Consider the following 24,080-nt stretch of genomic DNA (forward strand, 5'->3'; position numbering starts at 1 on the left):
TACAGCCCGAGGGCTTCACCATCCACCTCGTGGATCAGACGGTGGCATCAGGTAAAGGCAGAGGCAGCTGTGTTTGCTTCATGATTAACTCTTCGTGGTGCACAGACGTGGTGGTTCTGTCTCAGTCCTGCTCCCCCGACCTGGATCATCTGGCGGTCAAATGTTGTCCGTTTTATCTGCTGAGGGAGTTCTCTGCTGTCATCCTGGTAGTGGTACATTCCACCCCAGCAAACATCGAGCTGAGCACTGTGATCAGCAGTCACGAGACAGCGCACCCTGATGCCTTCCTGATCGTTGTGGGGGACTTCAACTAAGCCAGCTTGAAAAAGTCTCTGACAAACTACCACTGACATGTCACCTGTGGAACCAGAGGAGCTAACACACTCGATCTCTGTTGGACCATCAAGAATGCTTTCTGTGCCGTCCCATGCCCTTACTTTGGCAAGTCCGATCACCTGGCTGTTCTTCTACTCCCGGCACATAGGCAGAGACTGAGGTCCTTGGCACCAGTGGTGAGGATTATGAAGGTATGGTCAAGGGAGGTTTACAGGACTGCTTTGAATCGGTGGACTGGACCATATTCGGAAGGCTATCGTGAGAGCGAAAAGGCAATTCTGAGTGAAGCTAGAGTCAGAAGTGGATGCACGACAGCTGTGGCAGGGTTTGCATGCCATTACTTCCTACAAGGCGAGACCTAACAGCATAAATGGCAGTGATGCTTCACTCCCCAATGAGCTCAACACCTTTTATGCAGGCTTTGAAAGGGAGAATAACACTACACCTGTGCAAATCTCCACAACATCTGGTGACCCTGTGATCTCTGTCTTGGAGGAAGACTTCAGAACATCCTTCAAGAGGGTGACCCTCACAAGGCGTCAGGCCCCGATGGTGTACCTGGCAGGGTACTGAAAATCTGTGCCAACCAGCTGGCTGGAGTGTTCAAGGACATCTTCAACCTCTCACTGCTGCAGTCGGAGGTTCTCACCTGCTTCAAAAGGGCATCAATCATACTGGTGCCCAAGAAGAGCAAGGTGAGATGCCTCAACGACTGTCGCCTGGTAGCACTCACATCTACTGTGATGAAGTGCTTTGAGAAGTTGGTCACGGCTAGAATTAATTCCTGCCTGAGCAAGGACCTGGACCCACTGCAATTTATCTACTGCCGCAACAGGTCTACAGCGGATGCAATCTCACTGGCTCTTCACTTAGCTTTGGAGCACCTAGACAATAGCAATACATGAGACAGGCTGCTGTTTATCGACTACAGCTCGGCATTCAACACCATCATCCCCTCAACAAGCTTCAAAACCTGGGCCTCTGTACCACCCTCTGCAACTGGATCCTTGACTTCCTTATCAGGAGACTACAGTCAGTGAGGATCGGTAATAACATCTCCTCCTCGCTCTCAGTCAACACAGGTGCACCTCAAGGATGCATGCTTAGCCCACTGCTCTGTTCTCTCTACACTCATGATTGTGTGGCTAGGCACACGTCATATGCCATGTATAAATTTGCTGATGACACCACTGTTGTTGGCAGAATCTCAGATGCAATGAGGAAGCGTACAGGAGTGAGAGATCGGCTGGTTGAGTGGTATCACAACAATAATCTCACACTCAACGTCAGTAAGACCAAGGAATTGATTGTGGCCTTAAGGAAGGGGAAGTCGGGAGAACACACACCAGTCCTTATTGACGGGTCAGCAATGGAAAGGATGAGTAGCTTCCAGTTCCTGGGCATCAACATCTCAGAGGATCTATCCTGGGCCCAACACATTGATGCAGTCACGAAGAAGGCACACCAGTGACTCTATTTCATTAGGAGATTTGCTATGTCACCAAAGACTCTTGCAAGTTTCTATAGATGTACGGTGGAGAGCATTCTGACTGGTTGCGTCAGACTGGGTGCAACCTCCTGGTATGGAGACTCCAATATGCAGTATTGCAAGAGGCTGCAGAGGTTTGTAGACTCAGCCAGCTCCATCACGGGCACACCCCTCCCCACCATCAAGAACATCTTCAAGAGGTGGTGCCTCAAGAAGGTGGCATCCATCGTTAAGGACCCTCGCCATCCAGGACATGCCCTCTTCTCATTACTACCATCAGGGAGAAGGTACAGGAGCCTGAAGACCCACACTCAATGTTTCAGGAACAGCTTCTTCCCCTCCGCCATCAGCTTTCTGAATGGTCCATGAACTCTACCTCGTTATTCCTCTTGCACTATTTTATTTTTTGGTAACTTATAGTAATCTTATGTCTTGCACTGGACTGCTGCCTCAAAACAACAAATTTCACGACGTATGTCAGTGATAATAAACCTGATTCTGTTATCGGCTCCTTTTACAGGCAATGTAGTGTAGCTGAGCTTAAATCGGGAAATTGGAGGTGACTGTAATATAGGTATTACAGCTATCATGGTAGGTTTTAATCTTCATGTAAACTAGAAAGACCAAATTTAGTGGTTGTACAGGATTTGTGGAACACATCTATAGTTTTCTAGAAGCACTGAATCCACATTATAGAGCAAGTCTTAAAGTGCATGAAGGCAGATAAATCCCAGGGTCTGACCAAGTGTATCCTAGAACATTGTGGGAGCCAGGGAAGAAATTGCTGAGACCCTGGCAGAGGTATTTGTATCATCATTAGCCATGGTGAGTTACCAGAGGACTGGAGGGTGGCTAATGTGCCATTATTTAAGAGAGGCTGCAAAGACAAGCCAGGGAGCTACAGGCTAGTGAGCCTAACATCAGTGGTGGGAAAGTTACTGGAGGGGATTGTGAGAGATGGGCTGTAGCTGTATTTAGAAGGGCAAGGACTGATTAGGGATGGTCAGCATGGTTTTGTGCACTTGAAATCATTTCTCAAGAATTTGATTAAGTTTTTTGAAGAGGTGACCAAGAGAATTGACATGAGCAGGGTGGTACATGTTGCTACGTGGAGTTTAGCAAGGACTTTAACAAGGTCCCACACAGTGGGCTGATCCAGAAGATGAGATTGCATGGGATTCAGGATGAGCTAGCCAATTAGATTCAAAATTGGTTTGGGTGCAGAAAAGATTCATGAGTATGTTACAGGGACTGAAGGGCTTGAGTCATAAGGAGAAACTGGATAGGCTGTGACTTTTTTTCCCTGGAGCATAGGAGGCTCAGGGGTGATTTTATGGAGGTTTATGAAATCACAAGGGGCACAGATGAGGTGAATGGTCACAATCTTTTTCCTAGGTTAGGCGAGTCTAAGACTAGAGACCATGAGATTAGGTTGAGAAGAGAAAGGTTTAAAAGGGATCTAAAGGGCAACTTTTTCCACAGAGATAGTGGTAGATACATGGAACAAACTGCTGGAGGAAGTGGTAGAGCTGAGTGCAGTTACAACATTTAAAAGACATTTGGACAGGTACATGGATAAGAAGGTTTAGAGGCATATGCTCTCCATAGATGCTGACTGGCCAGTTGGTCGGCATGGACATGTGGGCCAAAGGGCCTGCTTCTCTGCTGTATAATTCTATGCCTCTGAGAGAATGAAGATGCTACATTTGGAGATAAAAAAAAACAAACTGCTGGAGGAATTGAGCAGGTCAGCCAGCATCTGTGAAGGCAGAGGGATGGTCAGCGTTTCGGTTGAGACCCAGCATCAGGAGGGGATCAGTTTGCTTTTTGCAGTAGGTTAAATGGGAAATAAAGCTGTTTTAGATCAACAGTTGATTGTCGATTTGTCCCATGACTGACTTACCTGTTTGTGAGTTAACAGTGCAAGGGGAAAAAAATTGCCTGTGCTTCCAGGCAAAAAAGCCTGCCTCCAGAGAAAAACTTGAGAACATAACGAGTTGTGATGAGATTAATCTGTCAAGGTTATTGAAATTTATTCAAGCTAATTGGGTTTTGGAATTTATAAATAATCTAGAGAATTTATAAGTACCGTAATGAATTCCACAGAGTCGTACTATACTGTAAGGATGTCTGCAAATACCTGTGAATGGGAACATGTTGACAATTGAAAGGTAATTGAGTGCTTGAAAACAAGAAAAAAATATAACTGTAAAACAGTATATGTCTTTTAAAAAAAATAGATGATTTGTACAAATTAGCTTTTAGTTGTGTGATTAATAGAAAATAAATGAAGAAAGCAACTTGTGAGGAGTTGGCTAAAACAGTGCTGGAGCAAAAACAACAGTGCTGGAAGTACTCGGCAGGTCAGATAGCATCTCCGGAAAGAAAAACAGTTAAAGTTTCAGGTTGAAAACTGATGGTCTATTCTGAGGATAGACCTTTGACCTGAAATTTTATCTCTATTTCTCTTTTCATAGCTTCTGTCCAACCTGGTGAGTATTTTTCGCAATTTCTGTTTGTAGTTCAAACTTGCAGCATCTGCACTTACCACCGTGCTGGAATGCTTCAGTCAATAGAAATGAAGATATGGCCGTATATGGAATCGATTGTGATAAATTAGACAGTTTTTTTATTTGATGCTAAAGAAAGGGAGGGAGATTTTAGGCCTTCATCTACATGGCTCGGTTTAAAAATTGACATTGATTTTTGTGAGATTCAAGGAGAAAAGTTAAGTGTGGACAAGTTGGGTGCTGCTAGCTGCAGAAAATGTTTTCATAAATTTCATTGGAAAGTAAGGGTTGAAATCAGAATGCATTTACAATGTAGATGAAACCAGGCTTTGTTAGAATTTCTTAATGGACAAAGACTGACTGACATGCTGTGCACTGGAGGTGTGGAGAAAGAAGTTAACATTTGCCCAGCATGTAAACACAAACTCTATATGATTGAGAAAATGAAAAATATCATGCTTATTTAAAGGAATTTAACATTTCTTGTATGCTAGTGGATTATTTGAGCTAAAAACTGACATAAATGAACTGTGTCATTTTTAAAGAGTGCTTCGGCAGGAAGTTTGTTTCTTTTGTTCAGTTGTATCTGCATTCAACAGGTTTGGCAAAGAAAAACACTTTTTCTGGTGGGTAATGTGCTTCTCATCCTCCAAGAAAGGATGTACTTGATACCTGATAGTAATACTTTTGTCATATTTTTACTAATAAATGTGATTTCTGTAATGGACCAGGGAGTGATTGCTTGTGTTAAGGTACTGGTCTGGACAGCTACAAAAGCATGATGATGAATGAAACTGTTTGAAATCTTTTTGGATGAAGCCATTGGTTCCAGAAGTGTTTTATGAAGTGGTCAGAGTTTAGGGTGCAGTAAAACCAATTACACTGATCAAATGACAGCAGAATTTTTCCAATAACAATGACTTAGATGAGGAAGAAGTTTCACCAGCAAACCTTAGCAGAAGTAGAGCAGCACAAGGATGGAAAATATGAACATACTGTACAATGTATATGGATAGACCACTGAGTTAAGTAAAAGTGAGGAAAAGAAAGAACTGATTCAACAGCATTGCATTTTTCACAGTGCAGCCTTCACCAGTTTTGAGCATATGCTTAATTATGTACAGCAGCACAATGCTACATTCTTTCTATGAGTGCTGCAGGTAAATGTTGGAAACAAGGCAAGACAACCAGTGAAATGCACAAACATAATTAAGTACTCTAAGAATGAAGTAAGAACTATCTAGGACTATTGATGATTTTTAATGTGTTTTGGATTATCTTTTACATTGACTTTTGGTTTAGTTATGATCACATTGAAAGGCACTAACTCGCTTTATAGGCTTGAATGGCTTATCTTCAGTTCTGTTATATACATGTGTTTAAAAAAAATCTGCTGGAGGAACTCAAGTGGGTTGAGCAGCATCTGTGGGAGGAAAGAAATTGTCGATATTTTGGGTTAGGACCAGTGCAGGGTTTCGACCCGAAGCATCGACAGTTTCTTTCCTTCCACGGATGCTGCTCGACCTGCTGAGTTCCTCCAGCAGATTATTTGTCGCTCGACTCCAGCATCTGCAGTTGCTTGTGTCTCCAATATACTTATGTTAGTCTAAAGCGTAGATTTGGGAGAAATAGTAGTATAATCCTTTTTTAGCTTATATTTTTCCCTTGTTTGTTTTTGTGTAAAAAAAAATCACTGGTGATGGTTATGTAGACAGTATTAATAGTGACATTAATAGGATTTATGATCTCATAGTTGCTTGTATACATCATGCATCAGGTAAATAAAGTGAAAAGTTGTATGTGGATGTTAATTTTAAATCATCACAATAGTCTGCCTTCGATATATTTTCAGTACATTTAAAAGTAACTGCTCACATTCATTAAGAGGTAATATTTTAATGTTTATATGTCTGTTATCAGCATCTATAATGTAGTAGGGATGATCTTTATAATTGATTTGTGGAATTGGTGCAACAAAGCCTTGGGTCAAAAAGCCTCAAACTTTTATCTCTCCCTTTAGAATTTTGAACAAATTTGTCTTTGAGGTGATCTGAATGTTTGAAGATTGGTAAAGCTTCTGTGAAAGTCACTTGGATTTTGTTTTTGAATGTCTTTACTCATCTTCCTGCCTTAAAGCCTATGTTTTGACTAAGTTTTTGATCTTCTGCTCTGTGTCCTTGTTTTAAAGCACCAGTTTTTGCTTGATAATGCTCTTGGGCATTCTCTTGGAATGTCTTGCTATGTTAAAAGAAGGAGGTGTTGTATATTGTTCCCAATGAGACAGAAGGCCATCAATATCAAGAGCAAGGTGGGAACATCTGTATTTAAGTTTTGTTTACATTTCTTGCAGGAACTACAATGGAAATTGCTATATTCACTGGAAAATGTCATTTGAAGCATTGTAAACAATAATTATCCTTTTACATAGCCTGGGTTTCATTTTTATTAATTTTGTGCATTCCATTGATTATTTGAAGTTAAATGACAGTTCAAGAAGAACAAATACACTCCCATTGTACAGTACAACTATTAATAGTGTGCTTGAGATGGGATTCTTTGTGGGATCAGCAGGTAGGAAGACAGAGAATTGCCACCTATCTACATGAAACATACCATAACATGAAAACCTCTTCTGTTAATATAGATCATGTGGTTGATGTGAATTGCTCCATGGCCTCATAATGACGATGAGAAAGATGATAAGAACATTTCACTATTTTGTATAGTAGAATTGGACTGTTTGGGTTGAGATCAAGAAAAAGACCTCTGGAAGAAGATGTAAAATTAGAGGAAATATTCTGGGGCTACCATAGATAGTAGTGTTCATCATCAAAGATTTTAGCTGTTTGCTTTTTCTCCTTTATTGTCAGTTGTGGTGTGACTTCATTCAGATGCATTTTGGTCATGTTGTATTGCCCAGGAATTGACCAGAAACTCTTATATTCATAACAATTCTTGAAACTCACCTGAGTTCCAGGACATGTAATTTTTAAGTAGGAGAAAAATAAACTTGGAGTCAGATCATGTGCAAATTTAAAGATGAACAATATACATGAAAATGATAAATTCTTTTTATAGCTATATTTTACTATTTTCTTTCTGAAGAATAACACACCTGGAACAAAATTTGCAGCCTAAAACATGACATTTGTAGTCTGCTTCCACTATATGTTACCTTGTAAACTGAAAGTACATGTCCCTTCATTGTTTGATTTTATGGATGTCATACAATGGAGTTTTTTTAGCTTCCTAAGCCTTGCATTTACTTCCTTTTTCTTCTTGACTAAATTCACCACCTCTCTTGTAATCCAAGCATCCCTTATCTTGCCAACCTTGTCCTTTTTGGAACATTCCTGTACTCTGTGCAGTTGGTCTTTAAACACCCTCCACATATCATATGTTGACTTGCCCAAAAACAGCTGTTCCCAATAACTCTCCCTAGTTCCTGCCTAATGCACTCGTAATTTGCCCTGTTCCAATTTAATACTCTCCCACGAGGTCCATTCTTATCCTTATCTATAGCTATTTTAAATTTAAGGAGCTGTGGTCACTGTTCGCTGTCTGTTTTCCCAGTAAAAGGTCAGTCACCTGGCCAGGCTCGTTACCCAGCACCAGGTCCAGTACCACCCCTATTCTTCTTGGACTATCTACCCTCCTGGATGCACCTAACAAATTCTGCCCTATCTAAACCTCTTGCACTAAGGAGGTGCCAGTCTATATTAGGGAAGTTGAAGTCACCCACTACAACAACCCTGTTGTTTTTGCACCTTTCCCTAATCTGCCTACATATCTGTTCTTCAATGTCCCAGTGGCTATTTGGGGGGCGGGGTCTATACTGTAATCCCATCAGAGTGATCGCACCTTTCTTATTTTTGAATTCTACCTTCTCTATCTTTTCTAGAACATCAAAACCCTGGAATATTAAGAATCCATTCCTGTCCCTCTCTCAACCAAGTCTCTGTTATGGCCACAACTTCATAGTTCCATGTACTAATCCATGCTTTAAGTTCATCACTCTTGGCCATATTAATGCTAGGAGTATTATACACACACTTCAACCCGTCTGTCCCATTATATCCATTACCTTGCTCCTGCTGGTTCTTACTGGTCATGACATCTACCTTCCTCTCAATCCCTCCACTTTCTGACCTGGTGCTCTGGTTCCCATATCCTCCTGACTAGCTCTACTGAACCTCCTGGCCAGGATATTGGTTCCCCTCCAGTTAAGGTGCAACCTGTCCCTCTTATACAGGTCACCCCTGCCCCAGAGGAGGTCCCAATGATCCAAGAATGAAAATCCCTGCCCCCCTGCACCAGTTCCTCAGCTACACATTCATCTGTTCTATCTTTCTATTCCCGCACTGACTAGCATGTGGCACTGGTAGTAATTTAGATATTACTACCTTCGAGGTCCTGCTTTTCAGCCTCTTTCCTAACTTGCTGCACTTCTTTCCCCTTTCAACCTGGTGCCGATGTGCACCACGGCCTCTGGCTGCTCACCCTCGCCCTTTAGAATGTTCTGCAGCCACTCTGAGACATCTTGGCACCCAGGAGACAACACACTATCCTGGCATCACTTTTGTGGCCTTTGAATTTCCTATCTGTCCCCCTAACTATCGGGTTTCCTTTCACTATTGCTCTACCTGACTTTACTTCTCCCTGCTGAACCTCAGAGCCAGCCACAGTGCCAGTGACCTGGCTGCTGCTGCTGTGATAGGTCATTCACCTGCTCCCCCACCAGCAATATCCAAAGGTGTATATTTGTTGCCAAGAGGAATGGCCACAAAGAGACCCTACACTGTCTACCTCTTCCCCTTCCCTCTCCTGGTGGTCACCCAACTGTCTGCAGCCTGTATCTTTCGTGTTACCGTCTCATAAAACTCGTGTATGATGCCCTCGGCATCCCAGACGATCCTAAGTACGTCCAGCTCCAGTTCCTTCACACAGTCAGTCAGGATAACAAATTCAACCTACCCATCCTGCATTGTGCTTCCCCAGGGTCTGGATGCCCGATAAATGGACATCCCATACATAGAAATGAGCATTTGGGAGACTGGCGGGATGGATTTGCCAGCTGCTGCAGGGCTACAGGCATCTTCTACCAGATAGGAACAGGGCATTTGGGCATTTTTGTCTGCCTTCTCTTAATCTCTGCAACAATGGGGGGGACTGGGTTGAGCAAGGCAGAGCTGGAGCGTTGATTAGACTTGCTTGCTCACTCGACGTCAGTGAGGCCAGCTGATGGCTGCTCTTAACACGCTTGCTTGCTCTCCCATCACAGCTGTTTCTGTGATTCTCTCCCACACACTGTTTTTGTTCATTTCTGACTTTGTTGCTCTTAAGTCATTCACTAAATTCAGGAACTGCTGGCAGTTCCTCATACACCAAGCAGCTTGGGTCTCCTGCCTATGTGTGTTTATAAGGAAGTTTCAAACTGCCTAACAGTTGTCCTCCTGAAGTACAGAGCGAGTGCTAGCCTGTTGCAATTCTGTGACACCCGCTTTGGGGAATCTGCCCACTGAACGTGGAATAACTCCATTCTTTTCAATTAGTTAACATTTTTCAAAATAATTGAGTTTACATGTTAATTGTTTTAAGTGTCTTGTTGTAATTTTTAAATGGAAGTACAGTGTCTACACTTTGGGAAGGATATCCAAAAGCTTTTGAAGTGTCTAAGTATGAGGGTGTGGCTTAGTCAGCTGCCAAGATTTTCTCAAATTGGTTAGCACTAGGTTGGATACTTTCCAATGCTCCAGCACATACCCACTGTTAATAGAAGCATTGGCCCAAGAGGCTGGTGAACCATAATTCATTTGCAGCAAAAAAAACAAACTACTGCAGGAACTCTACGGGTCAAGCTGCATCTGTGGAGGGAAATGGACAATCAATGTTTTGGGTTGAGTCCCTTCATCTGGACTGAGAGTGAGTGGAGAAGGCCAGTATAAAGATGTGAGGCGAAGGCATGGAGCAAGAGTTAGCAGGCAATAGGTGGATTTAGGTGAGATGGGGTGAATTGCCAATGGAAGGGGGAAGAGTGGAAATAGTGACAGAGGCTGGGAGGTTATAGGTGGAGGCAATAATCGGCTGCAGATGATGGAATCTGATAGGAAATGAAGGTGGAGCAAGGAACCAAATAAGGGAGGTGCGTGATGGGCAGATGGAGTACTTCACAAGACAAGGGAGCAGAAGCTTGCCATTCGGCCCATCGAGTCTACTCCAAGGAAAGGGAAATAGAAATGAGGAATGGGGAATGGGGGAAGAAGAAGAAGAAGAAGAAGAAGAAAATAAATAAATAATAAGAATGGGAAAAAAACTATTCTAATCCCAATTACCGGCCTTATCCCCATATCCCTTGATATCCTGACTATTTAGATATCTACCTATCTCCTCCTTGAATGCCCACACTGATCTGGCTTCCACTGCTGTACGTGGCAAGGAGTTCCACAAATTCACCACCCTCTGGCTAAAGAAATTTTTCCTCATCTCTGTTTTGAAACTATACCCTCTAATTCTAAGATTGTGCCCTCTGGACCTGGACTCACCCACCAAGGGAAACAGCCTAGCCACATTTACTCTGTCCTTTCCTATCAATATTTTAAATGTTGCTATGAGGTCCCCTCTCATTCTTCTGTACTCCAGCGAGTACAGTCCAAGAGCCGACAAACGCTCCTCATACTTAAGCCCTTTCATTCCTGGAATCATCCTCGTAAATCTCCTCTGAACCCTCTCCAACGTCAACACATCCTTCCTAAGATCTGGGGCCCAAAACGGCGCACAATATTCCAAATGAGGCCTCACTAGTGCCCCGTAGAGCCTCATTAACACTTCCTTACTTTTACACACTATACCTCTCGAAATGAATGCCAACATAGCATTCGCTTTCTTTACCACCGATCCGACCTGGTGGTTAACCTTTAAGGTATCCTGCACAAGTACCCCCAAGTCCCTTTGTATTTCCGTGCTTTGGATTTTCTCTCCTAGATAATAATCTGCCCGCTTATTTCTGCTTCCAAAGTGTACAACTGCACATTTCCCTACATTGAATCTCATCTGCCATTTCCTTGCCCATTCTCCTAAACTGCCTAGGTCCCTCTGCAACCTTCCTATCTCTTCAATACTCCCTACTCCTCCCCCTATCTTGGTGTCATCCGCAAACTTAGCCACGAAACCATTTATTCCATCATCCAAATCGTTAATGTACAAGGTAAAAAGAAGCGGTCCCAACACCGACCCCTGCGGCACACCACTAGTAACCGGTAACCAACCAGAACGAGATCCTTTTATTTCCACTCTTTGCTTCCTGTCAACCAGCCAATGCTCCACCCATTCTGTTATCCTACCTGTAATTCCATGACCTCTCATCTTATTAATCAGTCTCTTGTGAGGCACCTTATCAAAGGCCTTTTGAAAGTCTAAATACACAACATCTACCGCCTCTCCCTTATCCACCTTGCCTGTGATTTCTTCAAAAAACTCCAATAGGTTGGTCAGGCAGGATCTTCCCTTCACAAAACCATGCTGGCTAGGACCTATCCTGCCCTGCGCCTCTAGGTATTCCGTAACCCCGTCTTTGAGGATAGATTCCAATAACTTTCCCACCACTGACGTCAGACTAATAGGTCTGTAATTACCTTTATGCTGCCTCCCTCCTTTCTTATACAACGGAACTACATTTGTGACCCTCCAGTCCTCCGGAACCACGCCTGAATCTATTGATTTCTGGAAAATAATCGCCAATGCCTCCGCTATCTCTAAAGCCACCTCCTTCAGAACGCGGGGATGCACCTCATCCGGTCCGGGAGACTTATCAGTCTTTAGTCCATTTAGTTTTCCTAGCACCTTCTCCCTAGTAATCTTAACTGAACTCAATTCCATTTCGTGAGACTCCTGACTAACCGGCACATTGCTGATGTCCTCCACGGTGAAGACTGATGTAAAGTATTCATTCAATTCCTCTGCCATCTCTCTATCGTCCATTATAATAGCTCCTGCACCGTTATCAATTGGTCCTATATCAACCCGTGTCTCTCTTTTACACCTTATGTATTTAAAAAAAACTCTTAGTATCCTTTCGAATGTTATCCGCCAACTTCCTTTCATAATTCCTCTTTTCTTTCCTAATGACCTTCTTAGTTTCTCTCTGCAGGTTTTTAAAAGCTTCCCAGTCCTCTGTTTTGCCACTAATTTTTGCCTCTTTGTACGCCGCCCCTTTTGCTTTTATTTTAGCCTTCACCTCTCTCTTGGAGGAGGGTTGAAGAAAGAAGTTGGGCAGAGGGTTGTTGGGTGTGTGTGGGAGGAACTGGGTAGATCTGGAGGAGAGAAAAAAAGAGATGGGGGAGCAAGTTACCTGAAGTTGAAAATATCTCCCATCTATCTTTCAGTCCAAGTGAAGGATCTTGCCTGGTAACGTTGACTGTTCATTTCCCTGCACAGACGCTGCTTGACCCACTGAATTCCACCACCAGTTTGTTTTTGCTCCAGATTCCAGTTTCTGCAGTCTATTGTGTCTCCAGAATTCATATAACGTGGCCTTTTAAAAATAAAACAGCTGTTCTATTCCCTTACTCTTTCTCCACAGCCCCACGATTTTTTTCCTTTTCAAGTATTTGCCTAAATATTCATTGAAAGGTACTGAATCTGCTTCCACCATTCTTCCAGATTGTAATGATCTGCTGTGTAGGAAAATCTCTCTGGTTCTTTTGCCAGTTATTGTAAATTTATCCCCTCTGGGTCCTGACCTCCTTGCTAGTAGAGACAGTTTCTCCTTGTTTTCTGTAACAAACACTGCAGAATTTTGAAAACCTTTGCACTTCACCAAACATCTCCTGAGCATTCTTCTTGAGGCTCTGGCATAATTTCTGAAGTTGTTTAAGGCCAAGCGGATAAAGTAATAAAAGTATATCATTGGTGTAATATAATTTTAATGTTTGAATTCCTTATTCTGAACAATGCTAATTGCAATGTCATACTTTGTATGGGAGTTGCAGAGTGGACAGAAGATGGCAACTGTATTTAGGAAAACAAGTGAACTTCATGTGGAACCCACATAGACTAATAAAGTGTGAGTGTTTGTTTTAACCTTTGTCAGTTTCCTTGGGCCTCTCTAGCCTTGGAATTGATACTGCAGTTATCATTTGTCAATATCCCTACTCACTGATAAATGAACGTGGAAACAGCAGTGGGTCATTTAGCTTCTTGAGCCACTATTCAATAAGATTATTGTAGATCTGTAACTTCTCTTCATTTGTCTACCATTTCTCATATCCCTTATACATTTGGATAACACATTATTATTCCAGATTAAAAATCAATAATTGTCTTGGTGTCATATGATTTTTATGAAAGAAAATTCCTATTTCTCATACAGAAACACAAAATGATAGAATATTGGCTCAGATTTTCTCTCCATTAGCACTGCCTGACCGACTGGACATGTCCGACTACTCTGTATATCACAGCTTTTACATTCCTTTGTGTTCTCAATCTTTAACTGCGCTCATTTCATAGCTTTTGATCTTCCTGATGAACTTAACGCATTCTATGCACGTTTTGAACAAAAGGGAAGTGGATTGTCACCATCCACCCTGACAGCCACCAACGCAGCTGAACCTGTGATCACAATGGAGGACGTAAGATCAGTCTTCCGGAGAGTGAACACGAGGAAAGCACCTGGCCTAGATGGTGTCCTGGGCCGCGTGCTCAGACCTTGTGCTGATCAGCTGGCAGAAGTATTTGCGGACATATTCAACCTTTCCCTGCTTCAATCTCAGGTTCCCTGCTGTTTTAAGAAGACCACTATCATCCCGGTACCAAAGAAAAGCAAGGTAACATGCCTCAATGACTACCGACCAGTGGCTTTGACATCCACCATCATGAAGTGCTTTGAGAGGTTGGTCATGGCACGCATCAACTCCAGCCTACCAGACAACCTGGACCCATTGCAATTCGCCTATTGGCGAAACAGGTCTACAGCGGATGCCATCTCCCTGGCCCTACACTCAGCTCTGGAGCATCTGGACAGTAAAGACACCTACGTTAGACTATTGTTTATTGACTACAGCTCTGCCTTCAATGCAATAATTCCAAGCAAGCTTGTCACCAAACTCGGAGACCTAGGACTCAACACCTCCCTCTGTAACTGGATCCTTGACTTCCTAACAAACAGACCGCAATCAGTGAGGATAGGCAGCAATACCTCCGGCACGATTATTCTCAACACTGGTGCCCTACAAGGCTGCGTCCTCAGCCCTCTACTCTACTCCCTATACACTCACGACTGTGTGGCCAGATTCTGCCCTAACTCCATCTACAAGTTTGCAGATGATACCACCGTTGTAGGCCGTATCTCGAAACAACGATGAGTCGGAGTACAGGAAGGAGATAGAGGGCTTAGTGGAATGATGTCATGACAACAACCTTTCCCTCAATGTCAACAAAATGAAAGAGCTGGTCATTGACTTCAGGAAAGGGGGTGGTGTACATGCACCTGTCTACATCAATGGTGCTGAGGTCAAGAGGGTTGAGAGCTTCAAGTTTCTGGGAGTGAACATCACCAAAAGCCTGTCCTGGTCAAATCACGTAGATGCCACGGCCAAGAAAGCTCACCAGCTCCTCAACTTCCTCAGGAGGCTAAAGAAATTTGGTTTGTCCCCTTTGACTCTCACCAACTTTTATCGATGCACCATAGAAAGCATCCTATTTGGATGTATCATGGCTTGGTACGGCAACTGTTCTGCCCAGGACCGCAAGAAGCTGCAGAGAGTTGTGGACACAGCCCAGCGCATCACGGACACCAGCCTCCCCTCCTTGGACTCTGTCTTTACCTCTCGTTGTCTTGGTGTAGCAGTCAGCATAGTCAAAGACCCCACCCACCCGGGACATTCTCTCTTCTCCTCTCCCATCGGGTAGAAGATACAGGTGCCTGAGGGCATGTACCACCAGACTTAAGGACAGCTTCTACCTCACTGTGATAAGACTATGGAATGGTTCCCTTATACAATGAGATGGACTATGACCTCACGATCTACCTTGTTGTGACCTTGCACCTTATTGCACTGCACTTTCTCTGTAGCTGTGACACTTTATTCTGTACTGTTACTGTTTTTACCTGTACTACATCAATGCACTTTGTACTAACTCAATGTAACTGCACTGTATAATGAATTGACCTGTACGATCGGTTTGTAAGACAAGCTTTTCACTATACCTCAGTACAAGTGACAATAATAAACCAATACCAGGTTCTCTTTCTCTAACTGCCCCTATTAACCCTTGTTTACAATTGATTCCCAGGGCAATGCAGGTCTCGCCTCATCAGGGAGATTTCCTTTACCTTATTTGTACTTCCGCTATCCTCTTTGCAAATTAAAACCATAGATGCATCACAGCTTGGTATGGCAACTGCTCTGCCCAAGACTGCAAGAAATTGCAGAGAGTTGTGAACTTAGTCCAGTCCATCACAAAAACCAACCTCTCCTCCATTGATTTTGTCTACACTTCCCATGCTTTGGGAAAGCAGCCAACATAATAAAAGACCCTCCCACCCAGGTCATTCTCTCTTCTCCCTCTTCCATTGGGCAGAAGATGCAAACGCTTGAGAACATGTGCCACCAGGCTGAAGGACAGCTTCTGTCCTGCTGTTATAAGACTCTTGAACGCACCATGATAATGATGAACTCGGGACCTCAATCTACCTTGTCATGGCCCTTGCACCTTTTTCTGCCCACGTGCACTGTACTTTTTCTGTAACTGTAACACCATATTCTGCATTCTGTTATTGTTTTTCCTTTTGTACTATGTTGATGTACTTGTGTTTGGAATAATCTGTCTGGATGGCATGCCAAACAAAGCTTTTCACTACATCTTGGTATATGTGATAATAAACCAATTACCAGTTATCTTTGTTTAATTATAACCCTTGGAATCCATTATTATTCTGATAAATTTATGCTGTACCACCTTTGAGACCAATAACTCTTCCCTAAGGTGTTTGGGCTTTGCATGGCAGTACAATAATTTTACTTGGTGGTGGTACTCCAGTCCTTTACATATTATGGTCCAGAATTCCATAAGTTTTGTTATGAACATAGGAGCAGGCATAGGGGACTTGGCCCCTTACTTCGCCATTTAAATGGTTGATTTGATGATAACTGCTTTTCAGTCTATCTGTGGGTAACCTTTCTCCTCGTTTATGAAGAACATATCTTCCACTTTAAAACTTCACTGCCCTTTTGAGGAATTGAGTTCCAAAGACATTCTAATCTCTGAAAGAAAAAAATATCCCTCATCTGTTGTTAATAGGTAACTATTTTTCTTTAAGTAGTGCCCTCTGGATTCCTTCACAAGGAAATATCCTTTCCGTGTCCACCCTGTCAAGACCTTTCAAGATCTTGTATATTTTGATGAAGTCCTATTCTGAACCGCAGCAGACACAAGCCTAGTCTGTCTAAACTTCCCTCAACCCACCCATTCCAGATATTAGTCTGGCAAACCTCTGAACTACATTCAATGTATTAATATTCTTTATTTTACAAAAAAAAAGGAGACACATGCTTTACACAGTACTCCAGATCTCACCAATGTCCCATATAACTGAAGCATAACCTCCCTATTTTGCTCTGCAGTTCCCTTACAATAAGCAGTAATATTTTGTTGGCTGTCCAAGTTACTTGCTGTACCAATGTACGCATGTTCTGCCAATGGCACGAACATTGAATTCTCCAATTTCTGGTAATCCACACCCCCTGTGATACTTTCTTTCTTCTCCCCCATCTGCCCATCACTCCTCCCTTATCTGATTCCACTTATCACCTTCCTTATTTATCAGATTCCAGAATCTGCAGCCCTTTGTCTTCTCCATTTATTGCCTCCCAGCTTCTGTCTCTATCTCCACCCTTTCCTTTCCCACCTGGCTCCATTTGCCCTTCAACCCCTCCTCACCTAGATCCACCTGATGCTTACCAGCTCCTGCCTCACACCCCTGCCCTCACCTTTTTAAACTGGCTATCTCCCCATTACATTTTCAGTCCTGATACAGAGTCTTAACCCAAAACATCAACTATGCCTCCACAGATGCTGCCTGACCCACTGAGTTCTTCCAGTAGTTTGTTTTTTGCTCCAGGTTCCAGCAGCTGCAGTTTCTTGTGCATACATACTGGCCTTCTGTTAATCATGCACTACGTGCTGAAATCCCTCTATATCTCAGAACTGTGCAATCACTCGCTATTTAAATATTTTGCTAATTTTTCCATGCACCTGCGATAATTTACAGATCTATGTGCATGAATCCTAAGTCTCTTTGGATTTGCACTGCTTCTACCTTTTTATCACTTAAAAAGTGCTCTGTTCAAATGATCAAACATAGAAATCTTTTGCCACAGTTTTGACCAATCCATGCAATCGATCAATATGTCTTTGTAATTTAATGCTGTCATTCATGGTCCTTACAGTGCTGCCTATCAGTGAGTCAGGAATATTTGGATGCATGGCTTTCTAAAAGATCATTTAAATCCTTTATGTAGGTGAATAGTTGTGGCTCCAAAATGGACCTTTACGGGAGACTAGTGTTATATCTTGAGTACTTGTCTATCATCTCGGTTCTGTCTCCTGCTATGTAGCTAATTTGCACTTTTGCCTTTTTGTATGCTGCTAAGCTCACTTCTGCTTTTTGCTTTTTTTACTGCTCTTTGGCAATTGGATCACTTGCTTCTGGGGATATAAATAGGTTCTGAATGTTTGAACATTTCCCATTGCTGCATTGTTATTGTGCCCTTTAGCAGGTTTGTCCAATTTATCATGGACAGTCTATCTCTACAAATGGATGTCAACTGTACCCACATGTACACTTCTAGCAACTGGTTAAAAAGTATTATTTAATTATGCATGTAGGCTTTTTAGAATTGTCATTGTTTATCTGAACACACCAATTGTGTCAAAATATACCTTTTTATTTGGACAAATATTTTGTAAGCCTGTGGCTGATCCTTCCTGCCTGTTCCAAAGGGAACTTTTAGTGATCAGACATTTCTACAGATTTAAGCCCCAAATGAATGTAGGGTCACTAAATCCAGGACTTAGAGCAGGATCAGAGACTCATTCACTTGAATGTGGACACTTGGTCTGTAGAATAGGTATGGTAAGTTATTTTATGCTTTACTGTGTTTATAAGTAACCATTTTTAATTATTAATTTTCATTGTTTTTAAAATCTCTCTATGTTAGATACTTAAAAGGAGTGTTTTATTTAACAAAGAAACCTTGGCATTGATGGAAGCTAGAGCTTTATCCCCAGCTTTGATAGAACCTAAAGCTTTTCTGGATGTTTTAGGGTTGGGTCCTCAGCATTACCCCACCTAAATGCTAGGGAGCGGAGGGTCACCATGACTGCCTTTCTTCATCTGTCTCAAGTTGTCGTAGATGTTAACTGGGTGTCGGATTTTAGACAGTGGGCTAGATCCAGAAGATCTGGTCCAGTTTATTTGGAGTACAAGCCTTCTCCTTGCATTGTGATGAAGATTTTGGTATTTAGAATTGCTCTGTTTCAAAACAATAGAGGCAGTTTAATCTTGTATTGAAGTTTTTTTTCCCCACTCTCTGTATGTAGGTGTTGTTGGCAAGGCTGATATTTATCACCTATTGTTTGTTGTTATCTCATCTACCTGTATAGTCATTAAAAGAATTAGATTCCTGAGACACACTAACAACATCCCGGAGCATCTTCAATCCAGAGGAAGTAGCAGCTAAGACACCACCTTGACAGTGGTAGTAGGGTGGTGTCTTAGCTGCTTCTTTCTCTGGATTGAAGATGGTGTGCTCATGAAACATCCTTGGTGAGTTGCACTGTCTACAGGATGAATTTCAAGCTATGGCTGCAGTACTTGGTGGGGGAGGTGGTTGCTGTTGGTGGTGGATTGGGTGGATGGTAAAATGACTGGATGCTTAAAATGGTGCCTGAAATGAAAATCATAGAGACCATTTTTTTCACCATGATTTTCTGCTTCTGTCTCTCCAGGGAAGGGAAATGTATCCCATCATTCTCCTGTTTCTATACTGTAGGTAGCAGAGAGGTTTTGTTGAACTGCACCTTATTCCATTCCTAATGTACTAGTGGTCAAGACGTCAATATGATTGGTCCACTTGAGTTCCTAGGCAATCAAAACCTAAAAGATGATGATGGAGGACTAGATAAGGGCAATCCTAATTAATGTTAAGGGGAGTTAATTAGACTTGTTGGAGATTGTCTTGCTCGGGCAATATCTGGCATAAATGTTAGTCACCACGAATAAGCCCAATCCTTAATTCCAGTTGGTTCTTTCTGCATACAGAGGTAGTACTTCATCATTTGAGGATTTGCAAATGGAGTTGAATACTGCAATCATCAGCAAACAATTCTAGTTCTATCCTTGTGATGCCCACTGATGAAACAGCTGAAGATAGTTGTGCTTGGGACCAGGCTCTGAGGAACTCCAATACCCTGGAATAAATTGACTCTGATAACCAGCACTATTTCCTTTGTACTTTGTATGATCTCAGGCACTGGAATGTTTTTCTTGATCCCTGTTGGACTTTTTCTCCTAGGGTTTCTTGGTGCCATATTCATTTGATGCTGCTTTGATGTTGAAGGACAAAGATTTTCACCTCGCCTCCCATTCATGTTTGGATCAAGGTTGTGATGAGGTTTGAAGTGGATTGATCTTGATACAGCCTAAACTTAGCATTGGCAAACAGGTTTTTTTGGTAAGTATGTGGCACTTGGTAACATTATTGATGAGGCCTTCCATTGCTTTATGATGGGTTGGGGATGGGCTGGGTTTGATTTGTTCTACTTTTTCTGGTATGATGTTTACACATTTTCAGCCAGATAGAAGTTTTAGACGAGATTAGGATATATAAGGATTTATTACTTGGTTATATTTTCATCTTCCCATAGACACCATCGTTTTTTTCATAAAACCATCAACTACGGTACATATCTCAGCACCTTGGCCTGATATAAATGCATTAAATGATTTTGTGTTCTGAAAATAGCTTTTCTTTTTAGACTTGGACAAACTTGGATTGTTTTCTTTAGAGCATTAGTGGCTGAGGGGCAGCCTCGTAGAAGTATTTGAAATTATGAAAGGCATAGATTGGGCAGATTATCAGTCTTTTTCCCAGGGTGGCATTGTCTAAAGTGTGGGGTGGGGGGGGGGGGGTGCAGTTTAAAGGAGATTTGCGAAGCAAGTGTTTATACACAGAGCGTGATGGATTCCTGGAATGCTCTGCCAGGTGAAGTGGTGGAAGCAGGTACAATAGTGAGATTTAATAGGCATTTAGATAGGCACATGAACAGGCAGGGGATGGAGAGAGAGAGACCATGTGCAGGCAGGTGGGATTAGTTTAATTTGGCATCATGGTTGGCGCAAATGTTGTGGGTTGAAGGCCTGTTCCTGTGCTGTACTGTTCTATGTATTAATTTATATGATTGTTTTGCTGTTCTCAGTACATAATCTTAAGAAAACCTGGTGATCTGTAGCAGATGTTCACTTTGTAGTTCTCACGTTTCTAATGCGAGCTATTTGCATGTGATATGTGTGATATTTTTTACTATGACACGTTTTTATCAATGGACCATCTGCATGTTCCATCTGCAATCATTTCAAACTGAGTTATTTCACAGAAGGCAATATAAAATTGCAAATTTACAACTAATTTTTGTGTTAGCTTTCAAAATTAAATTGGGAAGTAAATGAAGCTTTGTTTTTACCTTCGCTGTATATTAAACCTGAAAAATGTCAGTGACCATTAGGGCCCATCTGGAGTACAAGAAAAGATGTTGACATGTTGGGCTGACTGGCCTTTTTCTATGCTTATTTCTCTTGGGATATTTGAGGTTGGAGATGAGAGAAATTCTGGGAGCCGAGTATAGGGAGCTTTATCTTTGAGTATATTGTACCTGACTTGGCAATCTGTGATTGTGGTAGTTAGTATGAAATTGAAATTGGTTTACTCTGCCAATAACAGATAACAGAATGTAATGAAATTTCCAAAGCTATAGGGGAAACGGGAAGGAGGGAATTTGGATAACTCTTTCAAATAGTCACCACAGCCGCAGCAGCCTTCTGTTATGTATGGTTATAGATTGTGGTCGGACTGGGTGATTTTGATAGGATTTGGAATGGGAAGTTTACTTAGATTTCTCTTCCTTCCTCAGTTCTGATGGTAGTGAAGCAGATTAATTTATTAGAATATAATAGAAACAAAGAGAATAACAGCACAAATAGGCCATTTGGTCCTTGAGCCTGCTTTGCCATTCAGTACAATTAGTGGTGGTCATTTTTCTCAATAGCATAGTCCTACGCTCTCCCTATATCCTTTGATGCCTTTTGCATCCAGAAATTTACCTTTCTCCTCCTCAAAAATATTTGGTGTCCTGGCATCTATATCCTTCTGTGATATCAAATTCCAAAGTTCACCACTCTTTTAAGTGAGAACTTCTCTTCATCTCAGTCCTAAATCTCTTGCTCTGTAACCTGAGAGTCTCCAGAAGTAATTCTAGAACTCAGCGAGGATAAATATTCTCCCCATAATTAGTCTGTCTGGCCCTTTTGGTATTTTGTAAGTTAGTTATATCCCCTCTGATTCTTCTAAAGCTCCAGTGTAACCAACCCAGTTGACTTAATCGCATATCATAATGATGCTAGACAGCTTGAATGCCAATTGTTAGTAGTAGCAAACTTGCAACAATTCCTTTCTGAAATAACAAGCTGGGGGAAAAAAGTTTAGAATTGTGAAATGTCTTTAAAGCAAAAATTTAGATAAAGATAGCTACAAATTGATAAGAAATTGCTATTTCTGGCACTAGAGGCTGAATAAGTTGCAAAATTAAGCCAATCCACTCTGCATATATAACATGTAGGTGAGTGAACTAAATTCTAGCCACCTTTATGAACATACTGTACATTCTCCTGTATAGTCGGCATGCTCTAGTTGATTGAGCTCTGCTGTCTATTCAGAATGTTGCAAATTGCCGTTCAGTCTCAATACTTAGATTTAGTGTATTCTCCAGGCTGATTGCAGTGTAAGACTTAGGATTTTTTTTGTTGCACCATTCAAGGCCCCAGTTTATGGCTGAAACCTTAAACCTAGATTCTGAATGTGTATGGTGATCATTGAGATGGTCACTGAAACCATTTGAAGAAAATCAGAAGGCAACTTCCCTCAAACAGCAGCGCAAAAATATATAGTAACAGTTAGTGTCAATGCTGTTTATTGTCAGATGATTATAATCTGCAAATTTTCTGTAGAATCTGTGAAGCCAAGTGGTGACAGGTCAAAGACCCTTCACCCTCTGACCTGAAATGTTAGTTCTGTTTCTCTTCCCCAAGATGTGCCCTGACCTGCTAAGGATTCCCAGCTTTTTTTTCCTATTTGAGATATCCAACATTTGCAATTTTTTTTTACTTTGTTTTCACAGACAGCATTTATTTTGGGAATGTTTGAACTATTTTAATGAAAATTTAACTTTGTTTTTTTAAATTCTAATTTGCTGACTCTGTACACTGCTTATTACAAATACCAATTCAGAATTATGTACAAGACAAATACAAAGGAAAAGAATGTTCATAATGTAATTGTAAAGTAATACCATGCAGGGTTTGTATGAAAGGCATTGTGCACTTGTTATTTTTTATTTTTAAATGTTGATAAAATATACTTCAATGATGCACTGCCATTTGTGATAGTATTGAAAGTGAAATATCCTGCATGAGGCTGAAGACTGTAAGGCATAGGAGCAGAAATAGGCTATTCAGCCCATCGAGTCCTCTCCGCCATTTGATCATGGCTGATTTATTTTTCCCTCTCAATCCCATTCTCCTGCCTTCTCCCCATAGCCTTTGACACCCTCACTAACCAAGAACCTATCAAATTCCACTTTAAATATACCCAATGACTTGGCCTCCACAGCTGTTTGTGGCAATAAATTTCACAGATTCACCACCTTCTGGCTAAAGAAATTCCTCCTCATCTCTGTTCTAAAGGGATGTCCTTCTACTCTAAGACTGTGCCCTCTGGTCCTAGACTCCCACCACTAGAAACATCCTCTTCACGTCCACTCTATCTAGGCCCTTCAATATTTGGTAGGTTTCAATGAGATTATGAGATTCACCCCGCCCCGCCCCCCCCCCCCCCCCCCCCCCCCCCCACTGCATCCTTTTAAATTCCAGCGAGTATAGGCCCAGAGTCATCAAATGCTCCTCATGCGTTAACCTTCTCATTCCCAGGATCATTCTTGTAAACCTCCTCTGGGCCGTCTCCAATGCCAGCACATCCTTCGATACGGGGCCCAGAACTGCCCACAATACTCCAAATGTGGTCTGACCAATGCCTTGTAAAGCCTCAGCATTACATCCTTGCATGTATATTCTAGTCCTCTTGAAATGAATGCTAACATTGCATTTGCCTTCCTTACTATCGACTCAACCTGCAAGTTAACCTTCAGGGAATCCTGCACTAGGACTCCCAAGTCCCTTTGCACCTCCGATTTCTGAATTCGCAGCCAGTGTAGAAAATAGTCTATGCCTTTATTCCTTCTACCAAAGTGCATGAGATACACTTCCCTACACTGTATTCCATCTGCAACTTCTTTTCCCATTCTTCTAACCTGTCTGTCTGTAGACTCCCTGCTTCCTCAACACTACCTGTCCCTCCACCTATCTTTGTATCATCCGCAAACTTGGCCACAGAGCCCTCAATTCCATCATCCAG

At 42.0% G+C, this 24,080-nt stretch overlaps 1 protein-coding gene across 3 annotated transcripts in view; it reads left to right on the forward strand.

Moving 5' to 3' along the window:
- The window catches only part of wdfy3 (WD repeat and FYVE domain containing 3), a 253,917-nt gene that overhangs the window by 12,735 nt on the left and 217,102 nt on the right, over window positions 1-24,080 (forward strand). For 2 of the 3 annotated variants that reach the window (XM_052010252.1, XM_052010254.1), the window contains exon 2: window positions 19,911-20,069. The exons of the other annotated variant lie outside the window; for it this stretch is intronic. The gene's annotated coding sequence lies outside the window, so the exon portion shown is untranslated. The remainder of the gene's footprint in view (window positions 1-19,910; window positions 20,070-24,080) is intronic. 3 annotated transcript variants of the gene reach the window in all.

The sequence above is a fragment of the Pristis pectinata genome, chromosome 2, assembly GCF_009764475.1.
Source record: "Pristis pectinata isolate sPriPec2 chromosome 2, sPriPec2.1.pri, whole genome shotgun sequence".
Lineage (NCBI taxonomy): Eukaryota > Metazoa > Chordata > Chondrichthyes > Rhinopristiformes > Pristidae > Pristis > Pristis pectinata.